At 48.5% G+C, this 24,894-nt stretch overlaps 14 non-coding genes and 1 pseudogene across 14 annotated transcripts; all 15 read left to right on the top strand.

Annotated features, from left to right (window-relative positions):
• Positions 1–5,725: 5,725 nt before the first annotated feature.
• LOC142267148 (U2 spliceosomal RNA) lies at positions 5,726–5,916 on the top strand. The gene has a single exon (XR_012733090.1). It is a non-coding gene; the product is annotated as a U2 spliceosomal RNA (small nuclear RNA).
• A 1,117-nt stretch (positions 5,917–7,033) lies between these two features.
• On the top strand, positions 7,034–7,224 carry LOC142267147 (U2 spliceosomal RNA). The gene has a single exon (XR_012733089.1). It is a non-coding gene; the product is annotated as a U2 spliceosomal RNA (small nuclear RNA).
• A 1,117-nt stretch (positions 7,225–8,341) lies between these two features.
• LOC142267084 (U2 spliceosomal RNA) lies at positions 8,342–8,532 on the top strand. Its single transcript, XR_012733036.1, has one exon. It is a non-coding gene; the product is annotated as a U2 spliceosomal RNA (small nuclear RNA).
• Positions 8,533–9,649: 1,117 nt separating this feature from the next.
• LOC142267146 (U2 spliceosomal RNA) lies at positions 9,650–9,840 on the top strand. Its single transcript, XR_012733088.1, has one exon. It is a non-coding gene; the product is annotated as a U2 spliceosomal RNA (small nuclear RNA).
• Positions 9,841–10,957: 1,117 nt separating this feature from the next.
• On the top strand, positions 10,958–11,148 carry LOC142267143 (U2 spliceosomal RNA). Its single transcript, XR_012733086.1, has one exon. It is a non-coding gene; the product is annotated as a U2 spliceosomal RNA (small nuclear RNA).
• A 1,117-nt stretch (positions 11,149–12,265) lies between these two features.
• Positions 12,266–12,456, top strand: LOC142267142 (U2 spliceosomal RNA). The gene has a single exon (XR_012733085.1). It is a non-coding gene; the product is annotated as a U2 spliceosomal RNA (small nuclear RNA).
• Positions 12,457–13,573: 1,117 nt separating this feature from the next.
• LOC142267141 (U2 spliceosomal RNA) lies at positions 13,574–13,764 on the top strand. Its single transcript, XR_012733084.1, has one exon. It is a non-coding gene; the product is annotated as a U2 spliceosomal RNA (small nuclear RNA).
• Positions 13,765–14,881: 1,117 nt separating this feature from the next.
• On the top strand, positions 14,882–14,957 carry LOC142267101 (U2 spliceosomal RNA; annotated as a pseudogene).
• An 809-nt stretch (positions 14,958–15,766) lies between these two features.
• On the top strand, positions 15,767–15,959 carry LOC142267092 (U2 spliceosomal RNA). Its single transcript, XR_012733043.1, has one exon. It is a non-coding gene; the product is annotated as a U2 spliceosomal RNA (small nuclear RNA).
• A 1,117-nt stretch (positions 15,960–17,076) lies between these two features.
• On the top strand, positions 17,077–17,267 carry LOC142267140 (U2 spliceosomal RNA). Its single transcript, XR_012733083.1, has one exon. It is a non-coding gene; the product is annotated as a U2 spliceosomal RNA (small nuclear RNA).
• Positions 17,268–18,384: 1,117 nt separating this feature from the next.
• On the top strand, positions 18,385–18,575 carry LOC142267139 (U2 spliceosomal RNA). Its single transcript, XR_012733082.1, has one exon. It is a non-coding gene; the product is annotated as a U2 spliceosomal RNA (small nuclear RNA).
• A 1,117-nt stretch (positions 18,576–19,692) lies between these two features.
• Positions 19,693–19,883, top strand: LOC142267138 (U2 spliceosomal RNA). Its single transcript, XR_012733081.1, has one exon. It is a non-coding gene; the product is annotated as a U2 spliceosomal RNA (small nuclear RNA).
• Positions 19,884–21,000: 1,117 nt separating this feature from the next.
• Positions 21,001–21,191, top strand: LOC142267137 (U2 spliceosomal RNA). The gene has a single exon (XR_012733080.1). It is a non-coding gene; the product is annotated as a U2 spliceosomal RNA (small nuclear RNA).
• Positions 21,192–22,308: 1,117 nt separating this feature from the next.
• LOC142267136 (U2 spliceosomal RNA) lies at positions 22,309–22,499 on the top strand. Its single transcript, XR_012733079.1, has one exon. It is a non-coding gene; the product is annotated as a U2 spliceosomal RNA (small nuclear RNA).
• Positions 22,500–23,616: 1,117 nt separating this feature from the next.
• LOC142267135 (U2 spliceosomal RNA) lies at positions 23,617–23,807 on the top strand. The gene has a single exon (XR_012733078.1). It is a non-coding gene; the product is annotated as a U2 spliceosomal RNA (small nuclear RNA).
• Positions 23,808–24,894: the final 1,087 nt, after the last annotated feature.

Raw genomic sequence — 24,894 nt, 5'->3', positions numbered from 1 at the left:
CTGGCTGCAAGCGTTTGCAATTTTAGCCAGTGTAATAGGGGAAAAGGCGCCGGACAACTGTTCGCACCTTTTCTGCTATTTGGATTCTATAGGGGAAGCTTATAGGGTGTATGGGGGGCAGGCCTGGTTGCGGTACGACGAACAGTTTCGTCAGCGGAAAGCCATTCGGCCGTCCATAAGATGGGACCAGAAGGATATTGGGCTCTGGTTGCGGGTCATGGCACCGACTCGGTATGGGCAATCCTTTCCAGGGGCGGCCGGGGCTTCCGGCCAGGCTGGGGGGCGGTACGGCCAGCAGGCCGGCGGGGGAGCCGGAGGTCAGCCAGGAGTGCAGAAAGCAGGGCTTTGCTGGCTCTTCAACGAGGGCCAGTGCAAGTTTGGGGAGCAGTGTAAGTTTAAACACCACTGCTCACACTGTAGCGGCACCAATCACGGGGCGTCAAAGTGTTTCCGACGTAGCAGGGTCAAGGGGGGGCCTGGTAATTCAAAAGGGGGAGACTCCAGTGAAGCTTCGAGAGATGCTCCCTTACCTAAATAGGTTTCCTAGGAGGGAGGAGGCGGAGTTGCTAGCGAGGGGTTTTCAATTCGGTTTTTGCATTCCTTCTGGAGCAGGTCCGGGGCAGGGGCATTTTAAGAATTTACAGTCGGCAAGCCAGCATCCGGAGGTGGTACGGGAGAAGTTGGAAAAGGAGGTGTCTTTGGGGCGTATGGCGGGGCCTTTTCGGTCCCCGCCTTTTCCGGATCTGGTGGTTTCACCGTTGGGGGTGGTGCCGAAGAAGGAGGCGAACAAGTTTCGCCTGATTCACCACTTATCTTACCCGCGGGGGGGGGGATCGGTGAATGATGGTATAGATCCTGAGCTATGCTCGGTGGTGTATACGTCGTTTGATGAAGCGGCGGCCTGGGTGCGGCGGTGTGGACGGGGGGCTTTGATGGCTAAGACGGACATTGAATCCGCATTTCGGTTGTTGCCGGTTCATCCGGACAGTGTACGCTTGCTCGGCTGTTTTTGGGAAGGGAATTATTTTGTTGACAGATGCCTGCCCATGGGATGCTCGTTGTCCTGTTCATTGTTTGAGGCATTTAGTTCCTTTTTGGAGTGGGTGGTTAAGGATGTTTCGGGTTTGCAGTCTGTTATTCACTATTTAGACGATTTTTTCTGTGTTGGTCCTGGTAATGCGGGGGTTTGCCAGAGTTTGCTTGCAACGATCGAGTGGGTAGCTCAGCGTTTTGGAGTCCCGTTGGCGCCGGGGAAGACAGAGGGTCCGGGGACATGTATTTCTTTTCTTGGCATTGTTATTGATTCGGACAAGTGGGAGTTTCGGTTACCGGCGGATAAGGTGGTCGCTCTCAGGGAACAGGTAGCAAGGGCGCTGAGGGTCAAAAAGCTTTCCCTGAGGGAGGTGCAATCGTTGCTGGGCAGACTCAATTTTGCGTGTCGGGTGATGCCGATGGGGCGGATTTTTTCACGGCGGCTGGCGATGGCCACTGCGGGGGTGCTAGTGCCTCATCATTTTGTGCGTCTGTCAGCCGACGTCAAGGCGGATTTAGAGGTGTGGGGACGATTTTTGGCGGACTATAACGGGCGGTCCCTCTTCATGGAGCCTCTAGTGGGTAATTCGGAGTTGGACTTGTTTACCGATGCATCTGGGGGTCAGGGTTTTGGGGCTTATTTTGGAGCAGAGTGGTGTGCAGAGGGATGGCCGGAGGTTTGGCGGTCGGCGGGGCTGGTGAAGAATTTGGTGCTGTTGGAAATCTTTCCTATTTTGGTGGCAGTGACTCTGTGGCGGGAGCAATTTCGGAACAGGCGGGTGCGGTTTTACTGTGATAACATGGGGGTCGTGTTAGCAATTAACAATATCTCGGCCAACTCCCCTCCGGTGATTAAAGTTTTGCGGAGATTAGTGCTGGCCTGTTTGTCCATCAATGCTTGTGTATCTGCGTCGCATGTGCCGGGGGTGTTGAACTCTATTGCTGATGCTCTCTCTCGTTTCCAGTGGGATCGCTTCAGGGAATTGGCGCCGGGGGCGATGGCCGTGGGATTGCAGTGCCCTCCCGAACTTTGGAGTGTGGTATGAGGGCAGTTGGACATTTGATCAAAGGATCGTTGGCAGAGGCGACTTGGACGGCTTATCAGCAGGCGTGGCAGCAATGGGAGGCTTGGGTGCAGTCTTTTGGTTTGATTCGGTCGGTGGAGGATCAGGTAGGCGTGTTACTCTTGTGGATTGGGCGGTGGTCGGCATGGGGTTGGTCCCAGGCGAAGGTGGGTCGGGTGGTGGCGGGCCTGGCCTTTGGTTTTAAGTTGCGGAATAGGCCGGATTTGACGAAAAACTTTTTGGTGCGGCAGGCGTTGAGGGGGTTTCGCCGGGGGCAGAGTTGTGGGGATAGAAGGAGGCCAGTGTCTTTCGCTCTCTTGGAGCGAATGGGGGCCCACCTGAGTGCGGTGTGTTCGTCTGTTTTTGAGGTTATTTTGTTTCGGCTGGCGTTTTCGTTTGCGTTTTTCGGGGCGCTCCGGATTGGGGAATTGGTGGCGGTTAGTCGGCAAGGTTCCGGGGGGATTCAGGCGCGAGATGTTCTTTTATCTGACACCAGCGTGGAATTTTGGCTCCGGAGGTCCAAGACGGATCAATCCGGCAGAGGACGGCGGGTGTTACTGGGGATGGTGGCGGAATCGGCAATGTGTCCGGTGCGGTGTTTGCGGGAGTTTAAGGGGTTGCGACCGCGGGTAGATGGGCCGTTGCTTTGTCATGAGGATGGTTCTTTCTTGTCGAATTGTCAGTTTCGGGCAATTTTCCGGAGGTGTGTGGAAGGTCTTGGCCTGGATCCTGGTTGTTATGCGCCTCATTCTTTTAGGATTGGAGCAGCAACTGAGGCGGCCGTGTGCGGGTTGAGTCCGGAGATAGTACGGAGGATAGGTCGGTGGGAATCCAGGAGATATTTGAGTTATGTGCGCCCTTAGCATGGCCTATGAGGTGGGGAGTTTTGGATTTGTTGTGTTATGGTATGGTACTGTAATGTTTTTGTTGTCTTCCTTTGCAGGGGACTTTTCCCGTTTGGTCTGGATATTGGGCCACTCCTTTGTGCACTGGGCAGCGATCCGGGCAGACATCCGATCGGAGGGTCGTCAGCTGGGCTTTGCACGAAATGTGGCAGTACTCCGGTGGTTGGGTATCCGGGGCATGCGGTGGATGCGGGTGTTGCCCGAGGTGCACAGGGCAATGCGATTGGACCGGGCGCCGGATATTCTGGTATTGCACGTTGGGGGGAATGATGTGGGAATGGTGGCGGGCCGGGAGTTGATCAGAGATATAAAACATGATTTACTTCGGCTGTGGGTGGCTGTACCAGGACTTCGGACGGTCTGGTCAGAGATTGTCCCGAGACGGACATGGCGTAGGGCTCGGTCAGTTGAAAGGCTGAATAAGACCCGTATAAAAATCAATCGGGCCATTTCGGGTTTTGTAGTGAGGAATGGGGGGGTGGCGGTCCGTCATTTTGATTTGGAGGCGGTGGATCAGGATTACTGGTTGGCAGATGGGGTTCACCTGAATGCAGTGGGGACAGATTTGTGGACTTTGGGGATTCAGAAGGGTATTGAGCGGGCCATGGCATTGTCCGGTAGAGGGGGGGTCTCGAGCGTTTGAGGGGGTCAAAGCGCTCTCGTTGTGGTGGTGGGGGTGGGGTCCTCGAAGTTGGTGAAAATTGGATTGGGGGGTCCCAATGGAGGTGGAATCCCCCCCGTTAATTACTGGTTGGGGAGTGGTCTGGTGATCATGGGGGAACATCGGCTTGGTGGGGTCGGTTCCCGTGCTTGGTGGTTTAACCCTTCCCCCTCATATTTGTTTGGTGCTCCCGAGTTTGTGGTTGCGGCTGGGAGTAATGGGGTTGAGGGGGAAGGTAGGATTGGAGTATTGGGTGATCACCAGATTGTTTGAGCTTCGAGGACCACAACCCCCTGTTTTATAAATGTTATTATAAGTTATGTTAAATAAAAGGCTGCTGTGGCCATTTTATCCAATTATGTGTCTGTGGTCATTTCAATAAGGGGTTAAGTATTGGGGGTGGGGGTATGGTAGCAGTTAAGGGGTCACCAGGACTCCACTATGCCAACGTCAAGTGCCCGGCTGGAACCTCCACCCCCTCCCCAGGGGGTAGGTGGAGGCCGGCATGACGTGGCTAGGGGGGATAGGGTGAAGAGAGAGAGGGGTGGGGGTTTAGGGACCGTTAGGCTAGGAGCGGGGAAAAGCTTGGTATTGCTGCGGCTGCAGCTGAAGTAGTTGTCCCGCCCACCCTCCCTTTTTGTTTTGTTTTATTTTGTTTTGTTTGTTTGTCCGGGTCATAGTGGCAGAGGTGGTGGTGGGGGTGGGGTCCTCGAAGTTGGTGAAAATTGGATTGGGGGGTCCCAATGGAGGTGGAATCCCCCCCGTTAATTACTGGTTGGGGAGTGGTCTGGTGATCATGGGGGAACATCGGCTTGGTGGGGTCGGTTCCCGTGCTTGGTGGTTTAACCCTTCCCCCTCATATTTGTTTGGTGCTCCCGAGTTTGTGGTTGCGGCTGGGAGTAATGGGGTTGAGGGGGAAGGTAGGATTGGAGTATTGGGTGATCACCAGATTGTATGAGCTTCGAGGACCACAACCCCCTGTTTTATAAATGTTATTATAAGTTATGTTAAATAAAAGGCTGCTGTGGCCATTTTATCCAATTATGTGTCTGTGGTCATTTCAATAAGGGGTTAAGTATTGGGGGTGGGGGTATGGTAGCAGTTAAGGGGTCACCAGGACTCCACTATGCCAACGTCATGTGTAATTGAATGGAATAGATCCCTTTTGGACAAAGTGGAGTCAGATGCTGCAGTGACCACAGGTGTGAGAGGATCTACAATTGGCATCTGGTGTTATCTCTCTGCTTCCACTCCAAATAAAGTTACCTGTTGTTACCTGAACGTCAAATACTAAGAATGGGCGGCCTATGAAAGAATTAGTACTTTCATTAAGTATACTAAACCGGCTAATTGGGAATAGACAAACTGTAAAAAGCCCTCTGAGAAAGCCCCTCTCTAACCTTTGTTAGTAAGCTTTTCTGTAGCCTGCCTGTTGATGTATTTTCGGTTTGAACAGTGCACAACATGAAGAGACGGAACACTGGCGGCTTGTCACAATGCCCCCCGATGACATCACAATAGCGCTGCTGCCTAGAAAACAAGCTGCGCAGAAGAAGTTGTTCTTTGGGTGGGAGGGTGGGCTAGTGGAAGGAGGGGGCAATCTCTTTTTTTCCCGGGTGGTAGGGGGATGACAGGAGAAGGGAAGCGGGTGGTGAGAAAGGTACAGAGGGCAGGGTTTGGGGGCTGGGAAGGAAAGGGAAAAGATTAGGGTTTGGGGATGATGAAAGGGCTTTCTACGGGTAAGGATGGCAAAGGGTGGCAGTGACGGAAAGTCAGGCAACCTGTCCTGTCCGTCTTTTTGTATCGTGAATTGGAAAGACTGCAAGGGGGAGGGGAGTTGCTTGCGCCCTAAAGGAGGAGTTATTCAGATTCATTGCAGTGGGCGGCGGCTGCAAAACGCACCATTCTTCTTGTTTTTGCTCTGCAAAGCAGCCTTTTCAAGGGTTGGCTTGGGTGACAAAATGTCTTGTGTAGGCGTGGGTTTGTCTCCCTCTCGCTCTCTCTCCCTAAGATGTGTCCGGCATAGGCCAGGGTGCCACTCGAGGCCCAAACCAATTCTGGTTATCGCTTCTCGGCCTTTTGGCTAAGATCAAGTGTAGTATCTGTTCTTATCAGTTTAATATCTGATACGTCCCCTATCTGGGGACCATATATTAAATGGATTTTTAGAACAGGGAGATGGAAAAAGAGCTTGCTCTGTCCACTCCACGCATTGACCTGGTATTGCAGTACCTCCAGGAACGGTGCACCCCTTCTTAACCCAGTTTCCAAAAGCAGAACTCGATTCCCCTGATTCATATTAGCCCGATTAGCGAATTGAAATGAATTTTTATCTAACACACTTTTTACTTGCTTTATTCATCCAAATAGCAAACTCATCACCACTCAACTTCACCAACTCTGCTATGTCCCGTGCAGTATCTTGTTGTCAGTCTAATCTAGATCATGTGTAATTGAATGGAATAGATCCCTTTTGGACAAAGTGGAGTCAGATGCTGCAGTGACCACAGGTGTGAGAGGATCTACAATTGGCATCTGGTGTTATCTCTCTGCTTCCACTCCAAATAAAGTTACCTGTTGTTACCTGAACGTCAAATACTAAGAATGGGCGGCCTATGAAAGAATTAGTACTTTCATTAAGTATACTAAACCGGCTAATTGGGAATAGACAAACTGTAAAAAGCCCTCTGAGAAAGCCCCTCTCTAACCTTTGTTAGTAAGCTTTTCTGTAGCCTGCCTGTTGATGTATTTTCGGTTTGAACAGTGCACAACATGAAGAGACGGAACACTGGCGGCTTGTCACAATGCCCCCCGATGACATCACAATAGCGCTGCTGCCTAGAAAACAAGCTGCGCAGAAGAAGTTGTTCTTTGGGTGGGAGGGTGGGCTAGTGGAAGGAGGGGGCAATCTCTTTTTTTCCCGGGTGGTAGGGGGATGACAGGAGAAGGGAAGCGGGTGGTGAGAAAGGTACAGAGGGCAGGGTTTGGGGGCTGGGAAGGAAAGGGAAAAGATTAGGGTTTGGGGATGATGAAAGGGCTTTCTACGGGTAAGGATGGCAAAGGGTGGCAGTGACGGAAAGTCAGGCAACCTGTCCTGTCCGTCTTTTTGTATCGTGAATTGGAAAGACTGCAAGGGGGAGGGGAGTTGCTTGCGCCCTAAAGGAGGAGTTATTCAGATTCATTGCAGTGGGCGGCGGCTGCAAAACGCACCATTCTTCTTGTTTTTGCTCTGCAAAGCAGCCTTTTCAAGGGTTGGCTTGGGTGACAAAATGTCTTGTGTAGGCGTGGGTTTGTCTCCCTCTCGCTCTCTCTCCCTAAGATGTGTCCGGCATAGGCCAGGGTGCCACTCGAGGCCCAAACCAATTCTGGTTATCGCTTCTCGGCCTTTTGGCTAAGATCAAGTGTAGTATCTGTTCTTATCAGTTTAATATCTGATACGTCCCCTATCTGGGGACCATATATTAAATGGATTTTTAGAACAGGGAGATGGAAAAAGAGCTTGCTCTGTCCACTCCACGCATTGACCTGGTATTGCAGTACCTCCAGGAACGGTGCACCCCTTCTTAACCCAGTTTCCAAAAGCAGAACTCGATTCACCTGATTCATATTAGCCCGATTAGCGAATTGAAATGAATTTTTATCTAACACACTTTTTACTTGCTTTATTCATCCAAATAGCAAACTCATCACCACTCAACTTCACCAACTCTGCTATGTCCCGTGCAGTATCTTGTTGTCAGTCTAATCTAGATCATGTGTAATTGAATGGAATAGATCCCTTTTGGACAAAGTGGAGTCAGATGCTGCAGTGACCACAGGTGTGAGAGGATCTACAATTGGCATCTGGTGTTATCTCTCTGCTTCCACTCCAAATAAAGTTACCTGTTGTTACCTGAACGTCAAATACTAAGAATGGGCGGCCTATGAAAGAATTAGTACTTTCATTAAGTATACTAAACCGGCTAATTGGGAATAGACAAACTGTAAAAAGCCCTCTGAGAAAGCCCCTCTCTAACCTTTGTTAGTAAGCTTTTCTGTAGCCTGCCTGTTGATGTATTTTCGGTTTGAACAGTGCACAACATGAAGAGACGGAACACTGGCGGCTTGTCACAATGCCCCCCGATGACATCACAATAGCGCTGCTGCCTAGAAAACAAGCTGCGCAGAAGAAGTTGTTCTTTGGGTGGGAGGGTGGGCTAGTGGAAGGAGGGGGCAATCTCTTTTTTTCCCGGGTGGTAGGGGGATGACAGGAGAAGGGAAGCGGGTGGTGAGAAAGGTACAGAGGGCAGGGTTTGGGGGCTGGGAAGGAAAGGGAAAAGATTAGGGTTTGGGGATGATGAAAGGGCTTTCTACGGGTAAGGATGGCAAAGGGTGGCAGTGACGGAAAGTCAGGCAACCTGTCCTGTCCGTCTTTTTGTATCGTGAATTGGAAAGACTGCAAGGGGGAGGGGAGTTGCTTGCGCCCTAAAGGAGGAGTTATTCAGATTCATTGCAGTGGGCGGCGGCTGCAAAACGCACCATTCTTCTTGTTTTTGCTCTGCAAAGCAGCCTTTTCAAGGGTTGGCTTGGGTGACAAAATCTCTTGTGTAGGCGTGGGTTTGTCTCCCTCTCGCTCTCTCTCCCTAAGATGTGTCCGGCATAGGCCAGGGTGCCACTCGAGGCCCAAACCAATTCTGGTTATCGCTTCTCGGCCTTTTGGCTAAGATCAAGTGTAGTATCTGTTCTTATCAGTTTAATATCTGATACGTCCCCTATCTGGGGACCATATATTAAATGGATTTTTAGAAGAGGGAGATGGAAAAAGAGCTTGCTCTGTCCACTCCACGCATTGACCTGGTATTGCAGTACCTCCAGGAACGGTGCACCCCTTCTTAACCCAGTTTCCAAAAGCAGAACTCGATTCACCTGATTCATATTAGCCCGATTAGCGAATTGAAATGAATTTTTATCTAACACACTTTTTACTTGCTTTATTCATCCAAATAGCAAACTCATCACCACTCAACTTCACCAACTCTGCTATGTCCCGTGCAGTATCTTGTTGTCAGTCTAATCTAGATCATGTGTAATTGAATGGAATAGATCCCTTTTGGACAAAGTGGAGTCAGATGCTGCAGTGACCACAGGTGTGAGAGGATCTACAATTGGCATCTGGTGTTATCTCTCTGCTTCCACTCCAAATAAAGTTACCTGTTGTTACCTGAACGTCAAATACTAAGAATGGGCGGCCTATGAAAGAATTAGTACTTTCATTAAGTATACTAAACCGGCTAATTGGGAATAGACAAACTGTAAAAAGCCCTCTGAGAAAGCCCCTCTCTAACCTTTGTTAGTAAGCTTTTCTGTAGCCTGCCTGTTGATGTATTTTCGGTTTGAACAGTGCACAACATGAAGAGACGGAACACTGGCGGCTTGTCACAATGCCCCCCGATGACATCACAATAGCGCTGCTGCCTAGAAAACAAGCTGCGCAGAAGAAGTTGTTCTTTGGGTGGGAGGGTGGGCTAGTGGAAGGAGGGGGCAATCTCTTTTTTTCCCGGGTGGTAGGGGGATGACAGGAGAAGGGAAGCGGGTGGTGAGAAAGGTACAGAGGGCAGGGTTTGGGGGCTGGGAAGGAAAGGGAAAAGATTAGGGTTTGGGGATGATGAAAGGGCTTTCTACGGGTAAGGATGGCAAAGGGTGGCAGTGACGGAAAGTCAGGCAACCTGTCCTGTCCGTCTTTTTGTATCGTGAATTGGAAAGACTGCAAGGGGGAGGGGAGTTGCTTGCGCCCTAAAGGAGGAGTTATTCAGATTCATTGCAGTGGGCGGCGGCTGCAAAACGCACCATTCTTCTTGTTTTTGCTCTGCAAAGCAGCCTTTTCAAGGGTTGGCTTGGGTGACAAAATGTCTTGTGTAGGCGTGGGTTTGTCTCCCTCTCGCTCTCTCTCCCTAAGATGTGTCCGGCATAGGCCAGGGTGCCACTCGAGGCCCAAACCAATTCTGGTTATCGCTTCTCGGCCTTTTGGCTAAGATCAAGTGTAGTATCTGTTCTTATCAGTTTAATATCTGATACGTCCCCTATCTGGGGACCATATATTAAATGGATTTTTAGAACAGGGAGATGGAAAAAGAGCTTGCTCTGTCCACTCCACGCATTGACCTGGTATTGCAGTACCTCCAGGAACGGTGCACCCCTTCTTAACCCAGTTTCCAAAAGCAGAACTCGATTCACCTGATTCATATTAGCCCGATTAGCGAATTGAAATGAATTTTTATCTAACACACTTTTTACTTGCTTTATTCATCCAAATAGCAAACTCATCACCACTCAACTTCACCAACTCTGCTATGTCCCGTGCAGTATCTTGTTGTCAGTCTAATCTAGATCATGTGTAATTGAATGGAATAGATCCCTTTTGGACAAAGTGGAGTCAGATGCTGCAGTGACCACAGGTGTGAGAGGATCTACAATTGGCATCTGGTGTTATCTCTCTGCTTCCACTCCAAATAAAGTTACCTGTTGTTACCTGAACGTCAAATACTAAGAATGGGCGGCCTATGAAAGAATTAGTACTTTCATTAAGTATACTAAACCGGCTAATTGGGAATAGACAAACTGTAAAAAGCCCTCTGAGAAAGCCCCTCTCTAACCTTTGTTAGTAAGCTTTTCTGTAGCCTGCCTGTTGATGTATTTTCGGTTTGAACAGTGCACAACATGAAGAGACGGAACACTGGCGGCTTGTCACAATGCCCCCCGATGACATCACAATAGCGCTGCTGCCTAGAAAACAAGCTGCGCAGAAGAAGTTGTTCTTTGGGTGGGAGGGTGGGCTAGTGGAAGGAGGGGGCAATCTCTTTTTTTCCCGGGTGGTAGGGGGATGACAGGAGAAGGGAAGCGGGTGGTGAGAAAGGTACAGAGGGCAGGGTTTGGGGGCTGGGAAGGAAAGGGAAAAGATTAGGGTTTGGGGATGATGAAAGGGCTTTCTACGGGTAAGGATGGCAAAGGGTGGCAGTGACGGAAAGTCAGGCAACCTGTCCTGTCCGTCTTTTTGTATCGTGAATTGGAAAGACTGCAAGGGGGAGGGGAGTTGCTTGCGCCCTAAAGGAGGAGTTATTCAGATTCATTGCAGTGGGCGGCGGCTGCAAAACGCACCATTCTTCTTGTTTTTGCTCTGCAAAGCAGCCTTTTCAAGGGTTGGCTTGGGTGACAAAATGTCTTGTGTAGGCGTGGGTTTGTCTCCCTCTCGCTCTCTCTCCCTAAGATGTGTCCGGCATAGGCCAGGGTGCCACTCGAGGCCCAAACCAATTCTGGTTATCGCTTCTCGGCCTTTTGGCTAAGATCAAGTGTAGTATCTGTTCTTATCAGTTTAATATCTGATACGTCCCCTATCTGGGGACCATATATTAAATGGATTTTTAGAACAGGGAGATGGAAAAAGAGCTTGCTCTGTCCACTCCACGCATTGACCTGGTATTGCAGTACCTCCAGGAACGGTGCACCCCTTCTTAACCCAGTTTCCAAAAGCAGAACTCGATTCACCTGATTCATATTAGCCCGATTAGCGAATTGAAATGAATTTTTATCTAACACACTTTTTACTTGCTTTATTCATCCAAATAGCAAACTCATCACCACTCAACTTCACCAACTCTGCTATGTCCCGTGCAGTATCTTGTTGTCAGTCTAATCTAGATCATGTGTAATTGAATGGAATAGATCCCTTTTGGACAAAGTGGAGTCAGATGCTGCAGTGACCACAGGTGTGAGAGGATCTACAATTGGCATCTGGTGTTATCTCTCTGCTTCCACTCCAAATAAAGTTACCTGTTGTTACCTGAACGTCAAATACTAAGAATGGGCGGCCTATGAAAGAATTAGTACTTTCATTAAGTATACTAAACCGGCTAATTGGGAATAGACAAACTGTAAAAAGCCCTCTGAGAAAGCCCCTCTCTAACCTTTGTTAGTAAGCTTTTCTGTAGCCTGCCTGTTGATGTATTTTCGGTTTGAACAGTGCACAACATGAAGAGACGGAACACTGGCGGCTTGTCACAATGCCCCCCGATGACATCACAATAGCGCTGCTGCCTAGAAAACAAGCTGCGCAGAAGAAGTTGTTCTTTGGGTGGGAGGGTGGGCTAGTGGAAGGAGGGGGCAATCTCTTTTTTTCCCGGGTGGTAGGGGGATGACAGGAGAAGGGAAGCGGGTGGTGAGAAAGGTACAGAGGGCAGGGTTTGGGGGCTGGGAAGGAAAGGGAAAAGATTAGGGTTTGGGGATGATGAAAGGGCTTTCTACGGGTAAGGATGGCAAAGGGTGGCAGTGACGGAAAGTCAGGCAACCTGTCCTGTCCGTCTTTTTGTATCGTGAATTGGAAAGACTGCAAGGGGGAGGGGAGTTGCTTGCGCCCTAAAGGAGGAGTTATTCAGATTCATTGCAGTGGGCGGCGGCTGCAAAACGCACCATTCTTCTTGTTTTTGCTCTGCAAAGCAGCCTTTTCAAGGGTTGGCTTGGGTGACAAAATGTCTTGTGTAGGCGTGGGTTTGTCTCCCTCTCGCTCTCTCTCCCTAAGATGTGTCCGGCATAGGCCAGGGTGCCACTCGAGGCCCAAACCAATTCTGGTTATCGCTTCTCGGCCTTTTGGCTAAGATCAAGTGTAGTATCTGTTCTTATCAGTTTAATATCTGATACGTCCCCTATCTGGGGACCATATATTAAATGGATTTTTAGAACAGGGAGATGGAAAAAGAGCTTGCTCTGTCCACTCCACGCATTGACCTGGTATTGCAGTACCTCCAGGAACGGTGCACCCCTTCTTAACCCAGTTTCCAAAAGCAGAACTCGATTCACCTGATTCATATTAGCCCGATTAGCGAATTGAAATGAATTTTTATCTAACACACTTTTTACTTGCTTTATTCATCCAAATAGCAAACTCATCACCACTCAACTTCACCAACTCTGCTATGTCCCGTGCAGTATCTTGTTGTCAGTCTAATCTAGATCATGTGTAATTGAATGGAATAGATCCCTTTTGGACAAAGTGGAGTCAGATGCTGCAGTGACCACAGGTGTGAGAGGATCTACAATTGGCATCTGGTGTTATCTCTCTGCTTCCACTCCAAATAAAGTTACCTGTTGTTACCTGAACGTCAAATACTAAGAATGGGCGGCCTATGAAAGAATTAGTACTTTCATTAAGTATACTAAACCGGCTAATTGGGAATAGACAAACTGTAAAAAGCCCTCTGAGAAAGCCCCTCTCTAACCTTTGTTAGTAAGCTTTTCTGTAGCCTGCCTGTTGATGTATTTTCGGTTTGAACAGTGCACAACATGAAGAGACGGAACACTGGTGGCTTGTCACAATGCCCCCCGATGACATCACAATAGCGCTGCTGCCTAGAAAACAAGCTGCGCAGAAGAAGTTGTTCTTTGGGTGGGAGGGTGGGCTAGTGGAAGGAGGGGGCAATCTCTTTTTTTCCCGGGTGGTAGGGGGATGACAGGAGAAGGGAAGCGGGTGGTGAGAAAGGTACAGAGGGCAGGGTTTGGGGGCTGGGAAGGAAAGGGAAAAGATTAGGGTTTGGGGATGATGAAAGGGCTTTCTACGGGTAAGGATGGCAAAGGGTGGCAGTGACGGAAAGTCAGGCAACCTGTCCTGTCCGTCTTTTTGTATCGTGAATTGGAAAGACTGCAAGGGGGAGGGGAGTTGCTTGCGCCCTAAAGGAGGAGTTATTCAGATTCATTGCAGTGGGCGGCGGCTGCAAAACGCACCATTCTTCTTGTTTTTGCTCTGCAAAGCAGCCTTTTCAAGGGTTGGCTTGGGTGACAAAATGTCTTGTGTAGGCGTGGGTTTGTCTCCCTCTCGCTCTCTCTCCCTAAGATGTGTCCGGCATAGGCCAGGGTGCCACTCGAGGCCCAAACCAATTCTGGTTATCGCTTCTCGGCCTTTTGGCTAAGATCAAGTGTAGTATCTGTTCTTATCAGTTTAATATCTGATACGTCCCCTATCTGGGGACCATATATTAAATGGATTTTTAGAACAGGGAGATGGAAAAAGAGCTTGCTCTGTCCACTCCACGCATTGACCTGGTATTGCAGTACCTCCAGGAACGGTGCACCCCTTCTTAACCCAGTTTCCAAAAGCAGAACTCGATTCACCTGATTCATATTAGCCCGATTAGCGAATTGAAATGAATTTTTATCTAACACACTTTTTACTTGCTTTATTCATCCAAATAGCAAACTCATCACCACTCAACTTCACCAACTCTGCTATGTCCCGTGCAGTATCTTGTTGTCAGTCTAATCTAGATCATGTGTAATTGAATGGAATAGATCCCTTTTGGACAAAGTGGAGTCAGATGCTGCAGTGACCACAGGTGTGAGAGGATCTACAATTGGCATCTGGTGTTATCTCTCTGCTTCCACTCCAAATAAAGTTACCTGTTGTTACCTGAACGTCAAATACTAAGAATGGGCGGCCTATGAAAGAATTAGTACTTTCATTAAGTATACTAAACCGGCTAATTGGGAATAGACAAACTGTAAAAAGCCCTCTGAGAAAGCCCCTCTCTAACCTTTGTTAGTAAGCTTTTCTGTAGCCTGCCTGTTGATGTATTTTCGGTTTGAACAGTGCACAACATGAAGAGACGGAACACTGGCGGCTTGTCACAATGCCCCCCGATGACATCACAATAGCGCTGCTGCCTAGAAAACAAGCTGCGCAGAAGAAGTTGTTCTTTGGGTGGGAGGGTGGGCTAGTGGAAGGAGGGGGCAATCTCTTTTTTTCCCGGGTGGTAGGGGGATGACAGGAGAAGGGAAGCGGGTGGTGAGAAAGGTACAGAGGGCAGGGTTTGGGGGCTGGGAAGGAAAGGGAAAAGATTAGGGTTTGGGGATGATGAAAGGGCTTTCTACGGGTAAGGATGGCAAAGGGTGGCAGTGACGGAAAGTCAGGCAACCTGTCCTGTCCGTCTTTTTGTATCGTGAATTGGAAAGACTGCAAGGGGGAGGGGAGTTGCTTGCGCCCTAAAGGAGGAGTTATTCAGATTCATTGCAGTGGGCAGCGGCTGCAAAACGCACCATTCTTCTTGTTTTTGCTCTGCAAAGCAGCCTTTTCAAGGGTTGGCTTGGGTGACAAAATGTCTTGTGTAGGCGTGGGTTTGTCTCCCTCTCGCTCTCTCTCCCTAAGATGTGTCCGGCATAGGCCAGGGTGCCACTCGAGGCCCAAACCAATTCTGGTTATCGCTTCTCGGCCTTTTGGCTAAGATCAAGTGTAGTATCGTTCGAAAAGGTGGTTTAAGGCTCCTGCCACCTTAGTACAATGATGCAATGCACACTGGAAGGTTGTGCTTGTTAGTACTTTGGGAGGATAGTATATCCATCTAGAGGAAACCATGGCCCTACCAGGATCGAGGCTATTAGACTGAGTAAGTGTGGGGGCTATGGTGCAATGTGCCCCAGGATTGACGACCCTGGAGTGAGTCTGAGCTTGCTGGCTTGGGACCCCGGCGAGCCTTGGGCTCTGTAGCACACCGTACCTTGCCCTTTCATACTTTCTGAGCATATTGCTCTATCCCGGCCTTCTGGCTAGGAAGGGAAATTTTTATAATCATGGTCGGAGGTCCGTTCAGCTTTGGGCTGAGAAACCAACACCCGGTTGGAGGTCCGGGTCAGCTTTGGCTGAGAAACCAACACCCGGTTGGAGGTCCGGGTCAGCTTCGGCTGAGAAACCAACACCCGGTTGGAGGTCCGGGTCAGCTTCGGCTGAGAAACCAACACCCGGTTGGAGGTCCGGGTCAGCTTCGGCTGAGAAACCAACACCCGGTTGGAGGTCCGGTTAGCCTTGGGCTGAGAAACCAACACCGGTTGACGGTCCGGGCAGTTTCGGCTGCGAAACCAACAACTAGTAGCTCTCTACTCCACTTGGGTAAGATGCCTGGGTGGACGCTGGGAGCAACGACAAGGCTCAACCAGGCTTCGGCTTGGGGGAGCACCGAAGATCCCTGACCCTTGCTGTGGCCTTCTGGCTCGGAGGGACGGGGTTGATTTTTGGGGACCCTCTCCTCACGGAGGGGTCCACACGAATCCTAGCCTTTGCACTGTTTTTGGTGTGACTTCGGTCATGCATTTTTTGCGGTGCTTTGGAAAGCTTCATTAAATCAAAAATCTGTTCTTATCAGTTTAATATCTGATACGTCCCCTATCTGGGGACCATATATTAAATGGATTTTTAGAACAGGGAGATGGAAAAAGAGCTTGCTCTGTCCACTCCACGCATTGACCTGGTATTGCAGTACCTCCAGGAACGGTGCACCCCTTCTTAACCCAGTTTCCAAAAGCAGAACTCGATTCACCTGATTCATATTAGCCCGATTAGCGAATTGAAATGAATTTTTATCTAGCACACTTTTTACTTGCTTTATTCATCCAAATAGCAAACTCATCACCACTCAACTTCACCAACTCTGCTATGTCCCGTGCAGTATCTTGTTGTCAGTCTAATCTAGATCATGTGTAATTGAATGGAATAGATCCCTTTTGGACAAAGTGGAGTCAGATGCTGCAGTGACCACAGGTGTGAGAGGATCTACAATTGGCATCTGGTGTTATCTCTCTGCTTCCACTCCAAATAAAGTTACCTGTTGTTACCTGAACGTCAAATACTAAGAATGGGCGGCCTATGAAAGAATTAGTACTTTCATTAAGTATACTAAACCGGCTAATTGGGAATAGACAAACTGTAAAAAGCCCTCTGAGAATGCCCCTCTCTAACCTTTGTTAGTAAGCTTTTCTGTAGCCTGCCTGTTGATGTATTTTCGGTTTGAACAGTGCACAACATGAAGAGACGGAACACTGGCGGCTTGTCACAATGCCCCCCGATGACATCACAATAGCGCTGCTGCCTAGAAAACAAGCTGCGCAGAAGAAGTTGTTCTTTGGGTGGGAGGGTGGGCTAGTGGAAGGAGGGGGCAATCTCTTTTTTTCCCGGGTGGTAGGGGGATGATAGGAGAAGGGAAGCGGGTGGTGAGAAAGGTACAGAGGGCAGGGTTTGGGGGCTGGGAAGGAAAGGGAAAAGATTAGGGTTTGGGGATGATGAAAGGGCTTTCTACGGGTAAGGATGGCAAAGGGTGGCAGTGACGGAAAGTCAGGCAACCTGTCCTGTCCGTCTTTTTGTATCGTGAATTGGAAAGACTGCAAGGGGGAGGGGAGTTGCTTGCGCCCTAAAGGAGGAGTTATTCAGATTCATTGCAGTGGGCGGCGGCTGCAAAACGCACCATTCTTCTTGTTTTTGCTCTGCAAAGCAGCCTTTTCAAGGGTTGGCTTGGGTGACAAAATGTCTTGTGTAGGCGTGGGTTTGTCTCCCTCTCGCTCTCTCTCCCTAAGATGTGTCCGGCATAGGCCAGGGTGCCACTCGAGGCCCAAACCAATTCTGGTTATCGCTTCTCGGCCTTTTGGCTAAGATCAAGTGTAGTATCTGTTCTTATCAGTTTAATATCTGATACGTCCCCTATCTGGGGACCATATATTAAATGGATTTTTAGAACAGGGAGATGGAAAAAGAGCTTGCTCTGTCCACTCCACGCATTGACCTGGTATTGCAGTACCTCCAGGAACGGTGCACCCCTTCTTAACCCAGTTTCCAAAAGCAGAACTCGATTCACCTGATTCATATTAGCCCGATTAGCGAATTGAAATGAATTTTTATCTAACACACTTTTTACTTGCTTTATTCATCCAAATAGCAAACTCATCACCACTCAACTTCACCAACTCTGCTATGTCCCGTGCAGTATCTTGTTGTCAGTCTAATCTAGATCATGTGTAATTGAATGGAATAGATCCCTTTTGGACAAAGTGGAGTCAGATGCTGCAGTGACCACAGGTGTGAGAGGATCTACAATTGGCATCTGGTGTTATCTCTCTGCTTCCACTCCAAATAAAGTTACCTGTTGTTACCTGAACGTCAAATACTAAGAATGGGCGGCCTATGAAAGAATTAGTACTTTCATTAAGTATACTAAACCGGCTAATTGGGAATAGACAAACTGTAAAAAGCCCTCTGAGAAAGCCCCTCTCTAACCTTTGTTAGTAAGCTTTTCTGTAGCCTGCCTGTTGATGTATTTTCGGTTTGAACAGTGCACAACATGAAGAGACGGAACACTGGCGGCTTGTCACAATGCCCCCCGATGACATCACAATAGCGCTGCTGCCTAGAAAACAAGCTGCGCAGAAGAAGTTGTTCTTTGGGTGGGAGGGTGGGCTAGTGGAAGGAGGGGGCAATCTCTTTTTTTCCCGGGTGGTAGGGGGATGACAGGAGAAGGGAAGCGGGTGGTGAGAAAGGTACAGAGGGCAGGGTTTGGGGGCTGGGAAGGAAAGGGAAAAGATTAGGGTTTGGGGATGATGAAAGGGCTTTCTACGGGTAAGGATGGCAAAGGGTGGCAGTGACGGAAAGTCAGGCAACCTGTCCTGTCCGTCTTTTTGTATCGTGAATTGGAAAGACTGCAAGGGGGAGGGGAGTTGCTTGCGCCCTAAAGGAGGAGTTATTCAGATTCATTGCAGTGGGCGGCGGCTGCAAAACGCACCATTCTTCTTGTTTTTGCTCTGCAAAGCAGCCTTTTCAAGGGTTGGCTTGGGTGACAAAATGTCTTGTGTAGGCGTGGGTTTGTCTCCCTCTCGCTCTCTCTCCCTAAGATGTGTCCGGCATAGGCCAGGGTGCCACTCGAGGCCCAAACCAATTCTGGTTATCGCTTCTCGGCCTTTTGGCTAAGATCAAGTGTAGTATCTGTTCTTATCAGTTTAATATCTGATACGTCCCCTATCTGGGGACCATATATTAAATGGATTTTTAGAACAGGGAGATGGAAAAAGAGCTTGCTCTGTCCACTCCACGCATTGACCTGGTATTGCAGTACCTCCAGGAACGGTGCACCCCTTCTTAACCCAGTTTCCAAAAGCAGAACTCGATTCACCTGATTCATATTAGCCCGATTAGCGAATTGAAATGAATTTTTATCTAACACACTTTTTACTTGCTTTATTCATCCAAATAGCAAACTCATCACCACTCAACTTCACCAACTCTGCTATGTCCCGTGCAGTATCTTGTTGTCAGTCTAATCTAGATCATGTGTAATTGAATGGAATAGATCCCTTTTGGACAAAGTGGAGTCAGATGCTGCAGTGACCACAGGTGTGAGAGGATCTACAATTGGCATCTGGTGTTATCTCTCTGCTTCCACTCCAAATAAAGTTACCTGTTGTTACCTGAACGTCAAATACTAAGAATGGGCGGCCTATGAAAGAATTAGTACTTTCATTAAGTATACTAAACCGGCTAATTGGGAATAGACAAACTGTAAAAAGCCCTCTGAGAAAGCCCCTCTCTAACCTTTGTTAGTAAGCTTTTCTGTAGCCTGCCTGTTGATGTATTTTCGGTTTGAACAGTGCACAACATGAAGAGACGGAACACTGGCGGCTTGTCACAATGCCCCCCGATGACATCACAATAGCGCTGCTGCCTAGAAAACAAGCTGCGCAGAAGAAGTTGTTCTTTGGGTGGGAGGGTGGGCTAGTGGAAGGAGGGGGCAATCTCTTTTTTTCCCGGGTGGTAGGGGGATGACAGGAGAAGGGAAGCGGGTGGTGAGAAAGGTACAGAGGGCAGGGTTTGGGGGCTGGGAAGGAAAGGGAAAAGATTAGGGTTTGGGGATGATGAAAGGGCTTTCTACGGGTAAGGATGGCAAAGGGTGGCAGTGACGGAAAGTCAGGCAACCTGTCCTGTCCGTCTTTTTGTATCGTGAATTGGAAAGACTGCAAGGGGGAGGGGAGTTGCTTGCGCCCTAAAGGAGGAGTTATTCAGATTCATTGCAGTGGGCGGCGGCTGCAAAACGCACCATTCTTCTTGTTTTTGCTCTGCAAAGCAGCCTTTTCAAGGGTTGGCTTGGGTGACAAAATGTCTTGTGTAGGCGTGGGTTTGTCTCCCTCTCGCTCTCTCTCCCTAAGATGTGTCCGGCATAGGCCAGGGTGCCACTCGAGGCCCAAACCAATTCTGGTTATCGCTTCTCGGCCTTTTGGCTAAGATCAAGTGTAGTATCTGTTCTTATCAGTTTAATATCTGATACGTCCCCTATCTGGGGACCATATATTAAATGGATTTTTAGAACAGGGAGATGGAAAAAGAGCTTGCTCTGTCCACTCCACGCATTGACCTGGTATTGCAGTACCTCCAGGAACGGTGCACCCCTTCTTAACCCAGTTTCCAAAAGCAGAACTCGATTCACCTGATTCATATTAGCCCGATTAGCGAATTGAAATGAATTTTTATCTAACACACTTTTTACTTGCTTTATTCATCCAAATAGCAAACTCATCACCACTCAACTTCACCAACTCTGCTATGTCCCGTGCAGTATCTTGTTGTCAGTCTAATCTAGATCATGTGTAATTGAATGGAATAGATCCCTTTTGGACAAAGTGGAGTCAGATGCTGCAGTGACCACAGGTGTGAGAGGATCTACAATTGGCATCTGGTGTTATCTCTCTGCTTCCACTCCAAATAAAGTTACCTGTTGTTACCTGAACGTCAAATACTAAGAATGGGCGGCCTATGAAAGAATTAGTACTTTCATTAAGTATACTAAACCGGCTAATTGGGAATAGACAAACTGTAAAAAGCCCTCTGAGAAAGCCCCTCTCTAACCTTTGTTAGTAAGCTTTTCTGTAGCCTGCCTGTTGATGTATTTTCGGTTTGAACAGTGCACAACATGAAGAGACGGAACACTGGCGGCTTGTCACAATGCCCCCCGATGACATCACAATAGCGCTGCTGCCTAGAAAACAAGCTGCGCAGAAGAAGTTGTTCTTTGGGTGGGAGGGTGGGCTAGTGGAAGGAGGGGGCAATCTCTTTTTTTCCCGGGTGGTAGGGGGATGACAGGAGAAGGGAAGCGGGTGGTGAGAAAGGTACAGAGGGCAGGGTTTGGGGGCTGGGAAGGAAAGGGAAAAGATTAGGGTTTGGGGATGATGAAAGGGCTTTCTACGGGTAAGGATGGCAAAGGGTGGCAGTGACGGAAAGTCAGGCAACCTGTCCTGTCCGTCTTTTTGTATCGTGAATTGGAAAGACTGCAAGGGGGAGGGGAGTTGCTTGCGCCCTAAAGGAGGAGTTATTCAGATTCATTGCAGTGGGCGGCGGCTGCAAAACGCACCATTCTTCTTGTTTTTGCTCTGCAAAGCAGCCTTTTCAAGGGTTGGCTTGGGTGACAAAATCTCTTGTGTAGGCGTGGGTTTGTCTCCCTCTCGCTCTCTCTCCCTAAGATGTGTCCGGCATAGGCCAGGGTGCCACTCGAGGCCCAAACCAATTCTGGTTATCGCTTCTCGGCCTTTTGGCTAAGATCAAGTGTAGTATCTGTTCTTATCAGTTTAATATCTGATACGTCCCCTATCTGGGGACCATATATTAAATGGATTTTTAGAACAGGGAGATGGAAAAAGAGCTTGCTCTGTCCACTCCACGCATTGACCTGGTATTGCAGTACCTCCAGGAACGGTGCACCCCTTCTTAACCCAGTTTCCAAAAGCAGAACTCGATTCACCTGATTCATATTAGCCCGATTAGCGAATTGAAATGAATTTTTATCTAACACACTTTTTACTTGCTTTATTCATCCAAATAGCAAACTCATCACCACTCAACTTCACCAACTCTGCTATGTCCCGTGCAGTATCTTGTTGTCAGTCTAATCTAGATCATGTGTAATTGAATGGAATAGATCCCTTTTGGACAAAGTGGAGTCAGATGCTGCAGTGACCACAGGTGTGAGAGGATCTACAATTGGCATCTGGTGTTATCTCTCTGCTTCCACTCCAAATAAAGTTACCTGTTGTTACCTGAACGTCAAATACTAAGAATGGGCGGCCTATGAAAGAATTAGTACTTTCATTAAGTATACTAAACCGGCTAATTGGGAATAGACAAACTGTAAAAAGCCCTCTGAGAAAGCCCCTCTCTAACCTTTGTTAGTAAGCTTTTCTGTAGCCTGCCTGTTGATGTATTTTCGGTTTGAACAGTGCACAACATGAAGAGACGGAACACTGGCGGCTTGTCACAATGCCCCCCGATGACATCACAATAGCGCTGCTGCCTAGAAAACAAGCTGCGCAGAAGAAGTTGTTCTTTGGGTGGGAGGGTGGGCTAGTGGAAGGAGGGGGCAATCTCTTTTTTTCCCGGGTGGTAGGGGGATGACAGGAGAAGGGAAGCGGGTGGTGAGAAAGGTACAGAGGGCAGGGTTTGGGGGCTGGGAAGGAAAGGGAAAAGATTAGGGTTTGGGGATGATGAAAGGGCTTTCTACGGGTAAGGATGGCAAAGGGTGGCAGTGACGGAAAGTCAGGCAACCTGTCCTGTCCGTCTTTTTGTATCGTGAATTGGAAAGACTGCAAGGGGGAGGGGAGTTGCTTGCGCCCTAAAGGAGGAGTTATTCAGATTCATTGCAGTGGGCGGCGGCTGCAAAACGCACCATTCTTCTTGTTTTTGCTCTGCAAAGCAGCCTTTTCAAGGGTTGGCTTGGGTGACAAAATGTCTTGTGTAGGCGTGGGTTTGTCTCCCTCTCGCTCTCTCTCCCTAAGATGTGTCCGGCATAGGCCAGGGTGCCACTCGAGGCCCAAACCAATTCTGGTTATCGCTTCTCGGCCTTTTGGCTAAGATCAAGTGTAGTATCTGTTCTTATCAGTTTAATATCTGATACGTCCCCTATCTGGGGACCATATATTAAATGGATTTTTAGAACAGGGAGATGGAAAAAGAGCTTGCTCTGTCCACTCCACGCATTGACCTGGTATTGCAGTACCTCCAGGAACGGTGCACCCCTTCTTAACCCAGTTTCCAAAAGCAGAACTCGATTCACCTGATTCATATTAGCCCGATTAGCGAATTGAAATGAATTTTTATCTAACACACTTTTTACTTGCTTTATTCATCCAAATAGCAAACTCATCACCACTCAACTTCACCAACTCTGCTATGTCCCATGCAGTATCTTGTTGTCAGTCTAATCTAGATCATGTGTAATTGAATGGAATAGATCCCTTTTGGACAAAGTGGAGTCAGATGCTGCAGTGACCACAGGTGTGAGAGGATCTACAATTGGCATCTGGTGTTATCTCTCTGCTTCCACTCCAAATAAAGTTACCTGTTGTTACCTGAACGTCAAATACTAAGAATGGGCGGCCTATGAAAGAATTAGTACTTTCATTAAGTATACTAAACCGGCTAATTGGGAATAGACAAACTGTAAAAAGCCCTCTGAGAAAGCCCCTCTCTAACCTTTGTTAGTAAGCTTTTCTGTAGCCTGCCTGTTGATGTATTTTCGGTTTGAACAGTGCACAACATGAAGAGACGGAACACTGGCGGCTTGTCACAATGCCCCCCGATGACATCACAATAGCGCTGCTGCCTAGAAAACAAGCTGCGCAGAAGAAGTTGTTCTTTGGGTGGGAGGGTGGGCTAGTGGAAGGAGGGGGCAATCTCTTTTTTTCCCGGGTGGTAGGGGGATGACAGGAGAAGGGAAGCGGGTGGTGAGAAAGGTACAGAGGGCAGGGTTTGGGGGCTGGGAAGGAAAGGGAAAAGATTAGGGTTTGGGGATGATGAAAGGGCTTTCTACGGGTAAGGATGGCAAAGGGTGGCAGTGACGGAAAGTCAGGCAACCTGTCCTGTCCGTCTTTTTGTATCGTGAATTGGAAAGACTGCAAGGGGGAGGGGAGTTGCTTGCGCCCTAAAGGAGGAGTTATTCAGATTCATTGCAGTGGGCGGCGGCTGCAAAACGCACCATTCTTCTTGTTTTTGCTCTGCAAAGCAGCCTTTTCAAGGGTTGGCTTGGGTGACAAAATGTCTTGTGTAGGCGTGGGTTTGTCTCCCTCTCGCTCTCTCTCCCTAAGATGTGTCCGGCATAGGCCAGGGTGCCACTCGAGGCCCAAACCAATTCTGGTTATCGCTTCTCGGCCTTTTGGCTAAGATCAAGTGTAGTATCTGTTCTTATCAGTTTAATATCTGATACGTCCCCTATCTGGGGACCATATATTAAATGGATTTTTAGAACAGGGAGATGGAAAAAGAGCTTGCTCTGTCCACTCCACGCATTGACCTGGTATTGCAGTACCTCCAGGAACGGTGCACCCCTTCTTAACCCAGTTTCCAAAAGCAGAACTCGATTCACCTGATTCATATTAGCCCGATTAGCGAATTGAAATGAATTTTTATCTAACACACTTTTTACTTGCTTTATTCATCCAAATAGCAAACTCATCATCACTCAACTTCACCAACTCTGCTATGTCCCGTGCAGTATCTCGTTGTCAGTCTAATCTAGATCATGTGTAATTGAATGGAATAGATCCCTTTTGGACAAAGTGGAGTCAGATGCTGCAGTGACCACAGGTGTGAGAGGATCTACAATTGGCATCTGGTGTTATCTCTCTGCTTCCACTCCAAATAAAGTTACCTGTTGTTACCTGAACGTCAAATACTAAGAATGGGCGGCCTATGAAAGAATTAGTACTTTCATTAAGTATACTAAACCGGCTAATTGGGAATAGACAAACTGTAAAAAGCCCTCTGAGAAAGCCCCTCTCTAACCTTTGTTAGTAAGCTTTTCTGTAGCCTGCCTGTTGATGTATTTTCGGTTTGAACAGTGCACAACATGAAGAGACGGAACACTGGCGGCTTGTCACAATGCCCCCCGATGACATCACAATAGCGCTGCTGCCTAGAAAACAAGCTGCGCAGAAGAAGTTGTTCTTTGGGTGGGAGGGTGGGCTAGTGGAAGGAGGGGGCAATCTCTTTTTTTCCCGGGTGGTAGGGGGATGACAGGAGAAGGGAAGCGGGTGGTGAGAAAGGTACAGAGGGCAGGGTTTGGGGGCTGGGAAGGAAAGGGAAAAGATTAGGGTTTGGGGATGATGAAAGGGCTTTCTACGGGTAAGGATGGCAAAGGGTGGCAGTGACGGAAAGTCAGGCAACCTGTCCTGTCCGTCTTTTTGTATCGTGAATTGGAAAGACTGCAAGGGGGAGGGGAGTTGCTTGCGCCCTAAAGGAGGAGTTATTCAGATTCATTGCAGTGGGCGGCGGCTGCAAAACGCACCATTCTTCTTGTTTTTGCTCTGCAAAGCAGCCTTTTCAAGGGTTGGCTTGGGTGACAAAATGTCTTGTGTAGGCGTGGGTTTGTCTCCCTCTCGCTCTCTCTCCCTAAGATGTGTCCGGCATAGGCCAGGG

This window comes from Anomaloglossus baeobatrachus, unplaced genomic scaffold (genome assembly GCF_048569485.1).
Source record: "Anomaloglossus baeobatrachus isolate aAnoBae1 unplaced genomic scaffold, aAnoBae1.hap1 Scaffold_2934, whole genome shotgun sequence".
Taxonomy (NCBI): domain Eukaryota; kingdom Metazoa; phylum Chordata; class Amphibia; order Anura; family Aromobatidae; genus Anomaloglossus; species Anomaloglossus baeobatrachus.
Note: the sequence above shows the minus strand (reverse complement) of the source record. Positions and strands in the feature narration are given on the sequence as shown.